This window comes from Eublepharis macularius, chromosome 8, assembly GCF_028583425.1.
Source record: "Eublepharis macularius isolate TG4126 chromosome 8, MPM_Emac_v1.0, whole genome shotgun sequence".
NCBI classification, from domain to species: Eukaryota; Metazoa; Chordata; class Lepidosauria; order Squamata; family Eublepharidae; genus Eublepharis; species Eublepharis macularius.
Window position 1 is genome coordinate 66,907,828 of NC_072797.1, and position 16,756 is coordinate 66,924,583.

Sequence of the window (16,756 nt, forward strand, 5' to 3'; positions counted from 1 at the left end):
ATGCACATTCTTGTTACATACATATATCAAACTCTGTGGACAGACAATACAGAGGTGGCTCTTGCATGTGCTTTGCTTGGGAGCTTCCTGAAGATGGGAAATGCTGGATTCAAATGCCTGATCCTCTTCTGAAAGTCCATTGCAATGTTCATATTTTAGGCAATTTATTCTTCTTTTAGTGATTTCAAAGCAAGGAAGCAACCGTTACTTAGAACAACTGAATGCTGATTGACCTGTTATGTACAACTGCCTATTATCTTGTTTACATTACTTCTCTGCTGGAAGCTTGTAAATCACTTTCTCCAAAATAAGCTGACATTGATGTGATGCGTTTTGGTAATGAGGATTTGCATATAATCTCAAATTAGCAGAAAGAACCTTTTGAAGGAGTATGTACACTCACTGTGCATTTGTGATGTGTGTACACTGTACATATGTCATAGAAGCTACTTGGTAAAGGAGAAGTGCTTGCAATTGGTATGAAGGGTGCTGCTAGTATGTCTCACCGGGTACTTTTTATGTATGTTGACCATATCATTATGCTGATATTTCAAAAAGATAACTTCATATCCATTTTGCATATTCCTCTGTGCCACTGAATACTGTTTACTGGACTGCTGTTAAATATTATAACCTCAAAGCTCATGGTAATTGTTTGCATGCTGAAAATAAGGACTGCTAATGTTAGGGATAGTAGTGAAAGTTTACAAACTAATGGTCCAAATATGAGAGTCTGTTTATTTTGAAGGCATACGCTGGGGAAATATGCATGAATTTCTATGCATACTTTCTTGGAAGTAAGCCACGTTGAGCTCAGTGGAAGATGCTTCTAAGAAAACATGCACTGGATGAGGATTTACAAATTCAGCTAGATCCATAACCCAATAAAGTTGGGTAGTGGCTCAGGCTATGCATAGAAATAGCTTTTTCCCCAGTTTAAAAATGCAGAGCACACAACTGTATTGAATTAACAAGGAAATGCCAAACCACTCGAGTTTCATTATGGCTTGTCTCATAAACTAAAGCTATATATCCTGTATATATCTCCCATAAAAAGCACTTCTAACATAATTTTTCTTATTATGATGTTTTTGAAAATTTTCTTTTGCTCTGGGCTAAGACCTTGGAGGATTCCCCCTCCCTCCATATTTTACAGGGTGTGTGTATGTGTGTGTGTATGAGCATGCACACGCACACACAGGCACTTATTGGAAGTATTTCTCTATTCTATATCCAGTGATAGCTTTTAAACTCTTGACAGATTTGTAAAGAATAATAGGGAGATAAGGGAAATGTTAAGGGTTTTTTCCTCCTCAGGTGAAGGTCAAGGAATAGAGGAACCTAGGAATAATTAGTAATGGGGATTGAAAGTAAATACTTCTTGGCCATACCGAAAACCCACCTACAACCAATCTATCAAAATCCTTGTTGCATGTTTTATTTAATTTGGCAACTTTCCCCCTTTTTAGACATTTGTGCATAACATGAAAAAGACATGGAGAAAGACAGTGGCCTATACTTGGTGAAAAGGAAGCAGCATATATCACATGACGGCTTTCAACTGTTAAAACAATTCTTTGTCCTAGTACAGATTGGCATTCTAGTTCCTTTGTTTGTTTTACTTAGTTTATAGTCCTCCTTCCTCAAAGAGACTCGAGGCATATTATAGGATATAAAACAGAGCAATCAGACAGCATAAAGCAACTAATGAACAATGCAATAGACGAGGTTCCAGCTTGGGCAATGCTGGAATGCTCACCAGATTAACACCGCAGTGCCATTTGGGACAGGACTAAGCTCAATATGGGTTTCTTCCTTTGAGTGCTGAATCTGGGCATTTTCATAAGAGACAGAATTAGGCTTCTGAATTTCACAAATTCCCTGATGACAGCATAAACTTGTCCATTATCATGAACACTACCACACTTTCATATCCATGTATCTCTTGCTACCTTTATAAAAATCAAGGGATAAATTGAGCATGTTCTCTGCACCAGTGTGCTAACTGATGCAAGATCAGATATCATAGGAAATTTTGCAACTAAAAGGGCTGTTGTTAGAAGCCATCTTAAAAGTAGATGGGTTGATAGCTGGCTCTTTTGCTACTACATCATATATTTACCAACAAAGACAGCTTAGCAATGCAGCCCTGTCTTGACTATCTTGTATAATATTCCCCACCCCCCCAGCTGCCAACTATTGTTTCTCTTGGTATATCCGGTCATACTAGCCCTGCTCACAAGTTACACTGAACATGCACACACCTTTTAAAAAATTAAAAAACAAAAAAACAAAAAACAATGCAATACGCTAGAATTGCAGATTTATAGAACAATGCAGGCAACAAACTCTCTAAGCCAAAGTATACTTTGAGTTTAAAAGATCTGCAGTCTTTTGTGTCATATCCTAATGCAGTCCAATAAAGATCTTTCTTTGATTAAGAATAAGCTGTGTCAAAAGTTATCCTAGCCCACTGGCCGAACTGCCCATCCATTTGCTAGTACTTTGTGTATGGTCAGAGGTTCATTAGTTTCCAAATGGTTGGTGAAGGAAACTGCAATGATATTACAGTCATCCAGGAAGACCTGGAGTTATTCTGCAACTACTCTGTCTATCGTTTTGCTGAGAAAGGGCAAATTAGAACCTAAAGGCCCAGGCCAGAACTAGGTGGGAAATTCTGGGACCGGCAGTGCAGTCTTTTGCAGAGTTACTTTAATCTCAGTCCATTGAAATAAATGGGTTTAGACTTGAATATTTCTGCATAGAACTGCATTGTAGATTTCCCAGTTCCCATCTACCAGCAGCAATTTTTAAAGGTTAAGAAATATATCTCAAAAGCTGTATGTAGTTTGGCAGCTTTGTTACATCATTCCCTATCTTGGCCTTTTCCAAAAAAATTTAACTAACCTATTGGGAATAAAAGACCCCACATACACTTGTGCTATGCTAAATATGACCTTTCAGTCTTGTGAATGGTTCAAAAAATGTCCAGATTGTAGGTCAATCTATATTTGGCTGTTTTGATTCTATCCACCCCACCCCTGAACCCGAGTAAGGTCAGTAGCTGCAAGTTAGAATATTTACTCAAGCATATGTGGATGAATGAATTTAATCATGGCACTCTGAATGTATCTGTAGAGGTAAACATTTTCTTTTCTTTTGTACAATAGCACTTTGTACAGGCACAAACCTGGCAGGATGTTCTGTCTTAGAAGTTGGGGGATAGTGGTAGAGTGACTGCCATGCTTATTGTCAGCAAAATAGAGATAAAACGTACTAAATCTTATTTATTTATTTATATTCCGCCTTTCTCACTGAGATTCCAGGCAGATTACATAATGTGAGATTAGTACAATTGGTGGCAAGGAAAAGGGCAGGCATTTCCATAGTGTCAAGAACATTTCCATAAACAATGTCATGGGGTAAAAGAATATAAGTTTACAAAGATATAGTATTAGCAAGGATCCAGTATGGGGTTGAACAACCGCTGAGACAGAACACAATCAATTCTAGGACTTACATTGAACAACATAAAGCACAGGTAGGATATAGGAGTACATATTTAAAGCAACAGATAATATGTAAGGCAACGTAATGGTGAAATCTATGGTTTCTAACTCATTAGTGAAACATCTGGGATCCCTTTCCTACAATACCACCCTCTTAGCTGAGAAAAAAGGTCTTTTTGAATAATTCAGTTTTGCATTGTTTGCGGAAAGCCAGGAGGGTGGGGGCTCTCCTGACCTCCTCAGGCAGGCTGTTCCATAGGGTAGGGGCCACCACAGAGAAAGCCCGTGTATGGGCTGCTGTTGATTTCGCCCATGTGCAGGCTGGCACCTGCAAGAGACCCTGTTCAGATGAGCAAAGCTGCCGTGGAGGAACATAGGGAGAGAGGCGGTCCCATAGGTATGTTGGACCAAGGCCGTGAAGGGGTTTGTATTTAATAACCATTACCTTGAACTGAGCACAGTAACTGATAGGTAGCCAATGGAGTGACTGTAGGATGGAAGTGATGTTCAAGCTCCTGCTTGCTCCTGATAATAGTCAAGCTGCAGCATTTTGCACCAATTGGAGCCTCCTAGTTAACTTAGGGCCAAGCTACAAGTGACAAATAACACTTGAACAGCAAATGTTTCGAGTGGAGAGCAAGTGGAGGGCAAGTGAACAGGGAGGAATAGACTTGCCGTTCAAGTGTCATTTGTCACTTGTAGTTTGTCCCTTAGATGGGAGACCAATGTATAATGCATTACAATAGTCGAGTTTTGAGCATGGATCCAGGTGGCCAGGTCAGCCGTGTTGAGATAAGAAGCCATTTTCTAGGCTAGAGTGAGATTGTAGTAAGAGTTTTTTGCAGCTGCCTTAACTTGTTTTTCTAGTAGTAATGCTGGATCCTGTATAACCCCTAGGCTCTTCACCAAGTCTGCAAGGGTCAAATGTGGGGAGTACAATGGGGAGTACAATGTTTTTCAAGAGCTCTGACTTCCCAACAAGCATCACTTCAGTCTTGTCTACGTTCAATTTTAATTTGTTATTTTTCAGCCATTTTACTACGGCTGTCAGGCAGCGATCTAAGGTTTCTACTGCATCCTGTGGCAACCTGGATAGTGAGATATAGAGTTCGTTATCATCTGCATATTGATGACATCCCACTCCATAGCTGTGAATGAGTTCTCCTAAAGGTTTTACGTAGGGGTTGAATAACATGGGAGATAAGATTGCGTCCTGCGGGACCCCACAAAATAATTCCCATTCTGGAGATAGCTGATCTCTGACGGCAACTCCTTGAGTCCGTTCCATGAGAAATGATTTAAACCAGTCCAAGGCATATCCTTTGATGCCCGCTTATGTTTCTAAACTCTCAACAGAATGGCATGGTCTACCATGTCAAAGGCTGCAGACAGATTCAGGAGGAGCAAGAAGGAGGCGTGCTCTTATGCCAACTCATTGGACATAAATTGCATAACAGCTCATAGGGTTAATTATATAAAATGGAACTGGATGGCTTATGATTATATGACCGTTTCTAGTTCCCTGCCCTGGCACTGAATTTCATTGCAGATGTTGTGGTGACCTTCCAGTGTTCACATGAGAAGCAAAAGGGGAAAATGGGAGCCATTCATCCCTGCTCTTTTTGCTGTCTTGTGCATACACATAATAGGATGTTGCAAATTCATACAAATTCAGACATTACCTAGTAAAGCTGGATTGTGGATCAGGCTTTGCATAGAACTGCCTTTTTGAGATTTAGAGTTTCATGTATTACCCACAATGACATGGATAAGTTGTACGTAAATCTGGAACTCACAGTTCTTACTTTGGTGGTGATGCATGAGTCTCTGTTTTATAAGTAACTGAGGAGATATAGAAAAAGGAAGAATAAATCTATTAGCTCTTCTGTGGCTGCTTGAATGCCTGTTCAGTTATCATATAGGATTTGATAGCTCTTTTTTCTTATTTTGTTTAGAGGGAGCAGCATTATCATTTTAATAGCTTCAAACTCATAGACATTTAAATCAATATTTCTTTGGGTGAAAAGTAAAATAATGGATCTGTCAAACAATTTAACCAAGTTTTTTCTTTTTTCTATATATATCAAGCTTTGCACAATATGATATTGTGTCTTGGCTGTTTCCCTTAGCTTTTAACTGAAGAACAGAAGATCTTGAACTTTAATGTATAAAGAAGCTTACATAAAAGAGCCACAGAGAGAAAAATGAGCTTTAAAAAGCAAGCAAGCAAGCAAGCAAAACAAAACAAAACCAACCCCTGCTAGGTGACCATCCTTTGTTAAGCTTATTGCTTGCTTATACTCAGGGATGATTGGTGGATACATCTTCAGTGAAAGGTAATCATAGGAGATGATTTTCTCTGCGTGGTTGAGGTTGTGTGGGAGAAAAAAGTGACTGTCAATTTTGAATTTAGGACAGAGATAGGTATAGTAATTTTAAGTTTAGTTGGGCTGGACATGGCCTGGGTGGCTATTTCTTGTGGGAAGCGGAGGCAGGGTAAGTAGTTGTGCTACCTGCTGACAAACTGTTTTATTTTCTTCCAATAGGCTCTGATTTTATATTTGGAAATAAAATAAATATTATTACAAGACACAGTAGGTCTCCAGTGTTCTCCTTTCCAAAGAAAATAAAATCATGTATCCTTGCCCTGGATTTAGTTCTTATGATTTATGGAAACAGGAAGTATGTAATAATTCACAATAAACCCTAACAGATTCAATGCTTTTCATTGTATGAAAAGTAAGAATCCAACTTGTTGCTCTTTGAATAGAAATGCAAATACTACTTGTAAAGTACTTGTTATTTGTCAGATATACTATCTTAACAATTTCCTTTATTACTCAAGTGGGATATCCACATACTTTATTACTCAAGTGGGATATCCACATACAGACAGCCCTGGGACTAAATAGGGAGAGGGCAGCATAGGTGAAGGGCTTAAAGAGAGTGGGGTTGAAATGACCTCCGTCCACCTCAGCCACTGGTTCTCAATCTAGCAAGGACTCTGCTTGCACATTGTCACCTCGCACTCAGGGCTCATCCCTGGAAGCAGAGGTTAATATACAAACACCAGCCCTTAGCAAGCCCTGATGGAAGAGTGATCCTTTTGGGATTAAGGAGGACTTCCCTATTCTGCTGAGAGAATCATGAACAAAGGAATGGAAACTGGGGAGACTGTGTCACAGATCTCCACCCATGCCCATTCCTCATCTAAAGGATTCTTGTGGCTGTTGCTTTGCTGCTTAGAACATCACAAGTGTGTGTGTGTGTGTGTGTTGGAAAATGGATTTGGGGGGGCGTGGCGTCATGGGCTTAGGGATGGACGCGTGCTGAAGAAGCTCCGCTCCTCCCAACCCTCCAAACTGAGCGTCATAACCAAAATTCCTTTTGTGTATTATGAAAAATCGCACATCTAAAAAGAAGAAAATCGAACTGGGAGCTGTAAAAAACTTGCAGCCGCTTTTCTCAGCCCCAGAAAAAGGATCCCAAGGCGGGAAAGAAGCAAGGGAGAGGACAAAGATGGCGGACGGAACTCCCTCATTCGTGAGTGAAACGGCTTGCACAGCTGAGGTGGTCTTAGACCCACAACTTAATAAATTAAAATCTGACATAGTGGATCATATGTCTAAAATGCTTGCCCCTCTAACGGCACAATTAGCAGATATTAAAATGGATTTACAAGCAACGAGCTTGAAAGCTGACAGAGCCCTGGAGGTGAGCTCTACCACACAAATGGAGGTGGGAAAGATTCATGATACCATCATTAACCAACAAGAAAGAATTATAAATTTGGAAATTCAAGCAAGGCAACATCATCTGAAACTGAGGGGAATAAATGACCCTTTTTTGCTAAATGAGGACTTAATTCCCACACTCACAAATTGGCTTGCCAAACATCTGGAACTAAAGGAAAAGACAACTCCCATTATTACCAAAGCATATAGACTTGGAACACCCAGGCAGCACAGAAATAAATCATTGCCAAGAGATATCATCATAGAGATACCTGGTCAAAGTATAAGAAGGAAAATAATAGAGACTGCAAAAATATCAGGATCGATACTGTTCAATGGCACTCCTGTGCAAATATACGCAGACTTACCAAGGGAAGCCTTACAAATAAGGAAAGAGCTAAAACCTATTACAGACGCCCTGAGAAGAGCAAACGTAAGATACAAATGGTTAAATCACATTAAAATCTTAGTGATCCTGAATGGTAAACATCACGTCGCGACGGATCTAAACACAGGAACTGAGCTATTGAACAGAATTGGTGTGGAAGAACCCATGGAAACAAGCAAGCAAAATCAAAAGAGAAAATCAACAGACTTGCTCTCTCCCCAAAAAGGGAGCAAAATTCCGATACGGAACGCCTGATAGAAGACGGAAGACAAACGGTTTCAGCTTACTGAACAACTTATGGTTATGTTTCTTATACTATGTACTATACAATGGAGGTGGGGGGGGGTTAAGGGTCTCAGCACTGCTCCTCATATATAGAACTTTACACTTGGGAACTTAGTTTCCAAAACTGCGGCGTAAATATAACGACTCAGTTTGTAAGTTCTATAAAGCTATTAGATTCTGGTAGTAGTTTGTTAAAGGTGTTCAAGTCGTTTAAGGTTAATCATAGCATTAGTTGATATCCTAGGGGGTAGAGAAGGGGAGGGGAGGGGAGGGGGAAAATTCCTGTCTTGTATAGCTGGTAGCACGTAAATTGATTGTTAGATTGTTAAATTGTTAATTAGTTAAGAGTGTTTATAAAGATATTTGATATCTTAGGGGTAAAGGGAGGGGAGGGAGGGGGAGAATTTAGGGATTTAAGCTTATTACTAACGCAAGTTTCAACAACTAGGGGAAGGAAGGGAAGGGTTGTATAGTTTAGTATAGTACAGGAGGAAACAAGTTTATAAGGAAGCATTACAAAATTCATATATTTACTTAGTTAATTATATTTAATAAGGAAAACAATAAGTGAAAACTCCCCAAACCAAACCAAACCAAACCAAACCAAACCAAACCAAACCAAACCAAACCAAACCAAACCAAACCAAACCAAACCAAACCAAACAAAACAAAACAAAACAAAACAAAACAAACAAAAAACCCATAGATAAGATATAGGGATTAGCTATAAGTGTTTGTGAAATAAGAGAGTGGAATTAAAACAAAGTGCCAAATTGTATGCTTTTTGCTGTTTGATATTATTGTAGTAGACTGGAACTTGTGTTATATAAGAGAAGCAGAATTATATATTTCAAATCATGGCTTCTAAATTTAAAATGACCACTCTGAATGTAAGAGGTTTGGGAAACCCTATAAAGCGGAGAAGAGTCATTTAATTGTTGGCCAAAACTAAATCTCAGGTAATTTTTCTACAGGAAACTCATGCTAAAAATAATGATACAGATATTTTAAAGGCAAGCTGGATTCAGTCACAATACTATGCAGCAGGTAATTCAAAATCGAGGGGGGTGGCAATACTATTTACAAAGGATCTTCTATTTCAACATAAAAAAACCCTCAAAGATCCTAAAGGAAGATTCATTTTTGTTAAAGGTTCAATTCAAGAACAAAACTACACCTTCGCATCCATTTATGCCCCTAATAATCAACAATTAAATTTCATAGAAGAAACACTAGGAAAACTGGAGAAATTTCAGGAAGGTCATCTTATAGTAGGGGGGGACCTAAATTACATAATGGATTACAAATGGGACAGAACACATTTTGAGAAAAGAACCACTCAAAAAAATAGGAAGACAAAGTTGCCACCCATCTTAAAAAGACATAACCTTATTGACATATGGAGGCATCTACACATAGGGGAAAAGGATTATACTTATTACTCTCAAAGGCACAACACATATACCAGGATTGACTTTATTTTAGTTTCTGAATCAATGCTTGAGCAAGCGATTGATTCCCAAATTGGATCGTGCCTAATCTCTGATCACTCCTGGGTCAATGTATTAATAGCATCAGAAACACAAAAACAGTGCTCCAAACAATGGTGTTTGCCGAAACATTTACTCTACAATCACCAAGCAGCTAAAGAAATAGAAAGGATCTTAGAAAGAGTCATAGCTGATAATAACTCTGAAGAAATAAAGGCTAATATACTCTGGGATACGATTAAGACGGTATCAAGAGGACATATTGTAGCGCTTTCAGCGAATATAAACAAAGAAAAATTAAAATATAGACAGGATTTAGCAGAGTCCATTAAAAGTTTGGAGGAAGAGCATAAATTGACAGGAAGCAAAAAAACATACCAAATATTAACAGCCCAACGTAAAATTTTAGAAACGCTTGACAGTAACAATGTACATAGAAGTTTAATTAAATCTAAGCAAAGATATTGGTTTAATACTCCAAAAGCCCTAAGAACTCTATCGAATAAAATAAAACAGAAGAATTTGAAAAATAACATTCACTTACTTCAAGATGAAAATAAAGTAAATTGCCATGATTCCAAATCAATTTTACAAGTATTTAAAGAATTTTACACGAATTTGTATTCATCAATAAACCCCAAACAATCTAAGCTTATGGATTTTCTACACTCACTTAAAAAAGTAAAGAAATTGGAAGAGAACCATAGATTAATTTTAGAAAAACCTATCTCCTTACAGGAAACCCTAGAAGCAATTAAATTGGCTAAAAAAATAAAGCCACGGGACCTGATGGATACCCATCGGAGTTCTATAAAAAATATGCCACATTGCTAGCTCAACATCTAACTAATACTTGCAATTTAGTTTTGGATGAATGTAAATTACCCCCTACCTGGAAAATGGCCGATATAGTGGTTATACATAAACAAGGAAAAGACCCAACAAAAGCTGATTCGTACAGACCAATATCACTTCTCAATCATGATTATAAATTATTTACATCAATTTTGGTTCGATGTTTAAACTCATTCATAAGCAATTATATCCATAACAATCAGGCAGGTTTTATACCCAAAAGAGAAATTACAGACAATATTTATAAAACGTTAAATTTGACTGAGTATTGCAAAAACAACAGGACTGAAGCATTGTTCCTATCTTTAGATATCCAAAAAGCATTCGATTCGATTGAGAAAAAATATTTAAGTAGCACCCTTCAATTTCTAGGCTTTGGTGAGAAATTCCTAAACACTATTGGAGCTATATATTCGCAACCTACAGCTAACATTAGACTTAATGGTCTACGTTCAGAAAAAATTGTAATTAATAGAGGCACTAGACAGGGTTGTCCGCTATCTCCCATGCTTTTTGCTATAGCTTTGGAACCCTTCGCAATAGCCTTAAGGGAAAATGAAAATATACTTGGAATCCCCATCAAAGATAGTTCTTTTAAAATCTCACTTTTCGCTGATGACATGCTAATTTACTTAACTACCCAACAACCTCAATGACACATCTCCACCCCTTGCTAACTGAATTTGGTGCTATATCTGGCCTGGTTGATAATCAATCAAAATCACAAATTCTTCCTATCAATCTGTCTAAAAGTACTGAAAACCTAATTTGTAAACAGTATAAATATCAATGGGCCTCAAATCATCTTACTTACCTCGGCATTAATATTACTTCCAAATTAAACGACCTCATTAAATTGAACCACCAAAGAATAGCAAACCAAATTAAAGCAGAAATCACCAATTGGAATAAACTAAAACTTAATTGGTTCGATAGATTCCATCTAATAAAATCATTTATATTACCTAAGTTTCTTTTCGTTTTCAGAGCAATCCCAGTAACAATTCCTATAACGCTAATTACTCAATGGCAAACAATGATCAATAGTTTCTTATGGCAAAATAAGCATCCAAGAATTTCATATTCCACGTTGAGACGAAAATCTAGAGACGGAGGTTTTAATTATCCAGATCTGAATTTATACCAAGCAGCAATTAGACTTCTAAACTTACTCCAACTCATCTCTGTGGAAACTACAGCAGAATGGATCACCCTTTCCAATACTCAACTGGACAAATTCTCCTTCAATGATTTAATATGGAATAAACAAATAAACAGACCCAAAAGCATTAACAAAAATACGTTTTTATTAGCAATTTTGCAGATATGGGATAAATTTAAAACTAAACTCATTCCAGAAAAATCCAGATTCTCCTCATTTGTTAATCAGTGTTGGTTTCCTCCAGGTCAAGAATCAGATTTCATAAACTTATTTCAACAGGCTAAGATAACAAGATTAATCGACATAGCTACAAACTCAGGCCTGATGGAGAAATCAGAAATAGAAGATAAATTAATGCAAAAACTGTTATGGTTTAGATACCTACAGATTAAAAATATGATGGAACAAATAGGCATAAAATCAATAATGAAAACTCCCCTGACGGAATTTGAAATGATATTACGATCTTATACAGTTCAAAAAAAAGGAATGATTTCCATACTTTACACTACATTACTGAACACACTGAACAAAAAGCAAATTCTTTGTCAATCCAGCTGGGCCAAAGATTGCAATGTAGATCAATCTCTTGAGACATGGAATAAGATTTGGACTTCAGCTATATTTAGATCAAATGTTACCCTAACTAAGCTGCAAACATTTAAGATTATTCACAGGTGGTATCTTACGCCTAAGAGACTATCCTATATATATCCATCAGCTTCCCCAAAATGCTGGAAAAACTGTGGAGAGACGGGCATGTTTGCCCATTGTTGGTGGGGCTGCCCTTTTATAAAAAGTTATTGGGAGAAAGTGATTGAATCAATCAGAACAATTACAGGATATGAAGTCCCTTTGGATCCCAAAATCATTTTTTTAGATCAGTGGGAAGACTTAGCAATACCTATGATTAGAAAAGAATTGATTGCAACTCTTCGTAGTAGCAAAAAATGAGATAGCATTGGTCTGGAAGAAAGATCATGCACCCTCTGTAGATTCATGGCTTGAAAAAGTATGGAATCACTTCATAATGGAAAAAACCCATAATGACCTTTACATAGCTGAACAGTTTCCTGCAGATTCCAAGTTCATGGAAAAATGGCTTCCATTTTTTGAATATGTTGATAAAAATAATATCCAGCCTAGATCAAAAATACTTCAAACAATTACTCTCTCTAGAAGCTTTACATTATAGCTTATAAGTTTTGTTGAACTACATAGCTTTTAATTGTATGTGCTTAACTCCCTCCTGTATCAAAATAGTTTTGTACTGGTTAATGTTTCGGTTTATATGTGTACGTTTGCATGTTGTAATGGTTTAACTGCAATAAAAATTTAATTAAAAAAAGAAAAAAAGAAAAAAAAGAAAATGGATTTGGAAAACATGGCACAGAGTACAAACTCTGTGACTCCACCCCAACCCCACACCAAGAAACTTTTAGTGAAAAATGGGACTACATTGTTGAAAGGATTGCAGGAGATCAATTTGGCTTGGAGGACATGAATTCTAGCCTAATTCCCTGTTTCAGAAAGCCATTGTGTTGCATACCAAAGGCTCATAGGAAGTGTACCAAAGGAACCCCTCCTCTATGTTCAGTTTAGCCTCATCTCCAAAATATCCTTTTTGATATCCTTCTTTTGGGCCTAGTCCTCACTTTCCACTGTAATCTTCCACAGATTCAAACCAGCCAGACTGACCATTTAATTTCCTGGAAAATTAAAGCCAGAGGGCTGCTTCCCTAGAGGGCTGATGGCAGCCAAGAAGAAGCAGAGCCAAACTACAGCAGCTCTACCAGCAATGCAAGAGCCATTGGCTCAGACTCTTCAGCAAGAAAAATGATCAGTACCCGCTCTCTTGCACTGATGCCAGTTGGTGATGGCATGGGAGGAGGCAATGGATGAGCTGATGTCCATTGTTGGTGTTGCTGGCCAAGTCTGAACTGATTGTGCCCCCTGCAGTGTTAGCTCACAGCACAACACAGTAGACTCAACTTGGTTTGCTTCTGGGCTTTTAACTTCCCAGCATCCCTGGTTCAAAATGTGTATGTGTGTAATTCTTCCAGAATCTAAGAGGTCACCATGAAAGTAGAGCTATATAGAGAAGTACAGTTTTGATTATAAAATGACTGGGGACGCCAGGGGTGGAAATATGGTATGCGCCAATGAGTGCCATCCATCCTTATGAAAACAATAAAGTGCTGCATTTGAAGACTGTGGTAGGGAAGGCTAGGCATCACCTATCCATTACCCTTGATAAGGGCCTTTACTAATAGGAATCCTACAGAGGGTGCCTTTGATGTCTATCATAAATCAGCCACTAACTCAGAGCATCTTCTCTTGGCCACTCAAAAAGGCAGGCATCTGCCCACTACTTAAAAAAGCATCCCTAGACAAAAATGATGTGGCCAATTATTGCCCTGACTCTAATCTGTCGTTTTTGGGCAAACTGATTGAGAAAGCAGTAGCTGACCAATTCCAGGTCTTTTTACATAACTCTTGTGCGCTGCTGTAGGTATGTTTCTACTGGGTGGTTTCTGCATCATTTAATATGTTGTGTCAATTTGCTTATGTTTTGTTATAACATTGTTTCAGCTCTGTAGTTGGATTTCTGCTCGTTTTCAAATTTCTGCAATCTATACCGTATTGTATTGTATTGTATTGTATTGTTTGTTTGTTTGTTTATGTCATTTATATTCCACCTTTCTCACTGAGACTCAAGGCAGATTACATACTGTGGGATTAGTACAATCAGTGGCAAGGACAAGGGCAGACATTTTCATACAGTGTCAAGAACATTCCATAAACAATGTCATAGGGTAAATTAATACAAGTTTACAAAGACATAGTATTAGCAAGGGTCCAACATGGGGTTAAAGAATTGCTGAAATGGAACATAATCAATTCTAGGACTAACATTAAACAACATGAAGCACAGGTAGTATATAGGAGTACATATTTAAAGCAACAGATAAAGGCCTTTTTGATAATTCAGTTTTGCATTGTTTCCGGAAAGCCAGGAGTGTGGGGGCTCTCCTGACCTCCTCAGGCAGGCTGTTCCACAGAGTAGGGGCCACCCCAGAGAAAGCCTGTGTACGGGTTGCTGTTGATTTCACTCATGTACAGGCTGGCACCTGCAAGATACCCTGTTCAGATGAGGAAAGTTGCCGTGGAGGACATAGGGAGGGAGGTGGTCCTGTAGGTATGCTGGCCCAAGGCCGTGAAGAGCTTTGTATGTAATAACTAATACCTTGAACTGAGCACGGTAACTGATAGGTAGCCAATGGAGTGACTGTAGGATGGGAATGATGTTCAAGCTCCTGCTTGCTCCTGATAATAGTCGAGCTGCAGCATTTTGTACCAATTGGAGCCTCCTAGTTAGCTTAGATGGGAGACCAATGTCTAATGCAGTAACCCAGCAGTAAATCATATTGATTTACACTGTGTAATCTACCTTGAGTCTCAATGAGAAAGGCAGACTCTAAATAAATAAACAAATAAATATGTTTTATTTATGAGAAGCACTCAGAAACTCTTCCCCAGGAATTCTCAACTGCTCCCCACCCCCATTATGGTAGAAACTTGTAAGGCTTAAGAATATTGCTTGTAAACCCTCATTAATGCATTTCTTTGGTAATGGAATAGCTCTCCTTATAAGTGCTTCCTGTAATGGTACAGCTTGTTGTAAAGGAAACGAACAACAGCTGCTTGTGATGCATGTGCCTGCTGAGGCAGAACACCAACACACCTGCCTGTGGAAAGGAGATGAAAACCTTCCACTTATCCTGATCATCCTAGTGAAGAACATTTATGAGCATGTGTCTTTCATACATCCCTAGAATATTCATATTGCAAAATTACATATATCTTTGTACAACGTTTGGAAATGTAGGGGTGTTTGTGACTGAAACCTGGCTGGATGATTCTGATGTGGTCACTTTGACACAGCTGACACCAGCTGGTAGTTATAAAGTCCTTCACCGACCTCAGATTGGAGGGTGGTGGGCAGTGGTGGCATTTCTTTTCTGTAAGTTTTTCTCCATTACTAGGTACCCGATGCAGACAGAGGCTGGCTTTTATTGTATGTACCTAGTGTTGGGAACCATCTCTGGCTGAGCTGATGGACTTCGTGCTGAAGACCCCAAGGGTGATAGTCCTTGAAGATTCCAGCATACATTCCAAGGATGCCTTGTTGGGTCAAGGTCAGGACTTCATAACTGTCATGACAACCATGAGTCTGCCTTAGATTGTAATGGAACCAACACATTAAAAAAAGATGCCTGTGGAGATCATCTGTGAGGTGACCAGGGCTTTTTTTCAGCTGGAATGCAGTGGAACGGAGTTCCAGAACCTCTTGAAAATGGGCACATGGCTGGTGGCCCTGCTCCCTGATCTCCAGACACAGGGGAATTTAGATTGTCCTCTGTGCCACTCCAGCGGTGCATTGGACAATCTAAACTCCCCTCTGTCTGGAGATCAGGGGCAGGGCCACCAGCCATGTGACCATTTTTACTGAGCGTGATTCAAACTTTAAAAAACTCCCCCCTTGTTCCAGCTGACCCAAAGTGATGTCATTATGCGGTCCTGGGAGCATGTGCACACTTTGCGCACGCGCATGTGGTACCAGGGGCACTACCTCCTGCCAAGAGTTGCCCCCTGTGCTGGCAACCCACCACCTCTTTTCCCAGAAAAAAAGCCCTGGAGGTGACCAATGCTGTCCCTGTCCCATGGCCAGGAAGGAAGCCAGACTGAAATAGATCCAGGACAGAGGAGTCCTTCAGGAATTCCTGCAGCTGCTCCACCACCACCATTCAATCATCTTAATTTAATTTAATTTAATTTATTAGATTTATATTCCATCCTCCCCACCTCAGCAGGCTCAGGGCAGATTACAATTTACATACATTTAAAATACATCTAACAATTACACAGTTTAAAATTATAAATATATGAACATCCTAACATTTAAAATACATATATATACATACATGTATACTCAGCGGCATAATAAAATGCACTACATGCATACACAAGGCACCTCTCTTTCACCTTCACCAGAGCATTTACAGTGGAGCTCAACAGATGGGGGATGTCTTACCCAGAAACGGGGAGGTTGAGACTGGGAAGTAACTGGATAGGTCACTTGGGTCCAAAGATGGTTTCTTCAGGAGAGGCTGCACCACTGCTTCCTTCAATACTCCAGGAAAAACCCTGGTGCTTAAGGAGAGATTAACACTGGCCTCCAGAGGAGCCTGAAGCCCATCAGCGCTGGCCTTCTCCAACCATGATGGGCAAGGGTCCAGAGGGTAGGTGATGGGCCACTCCAACCACAACCT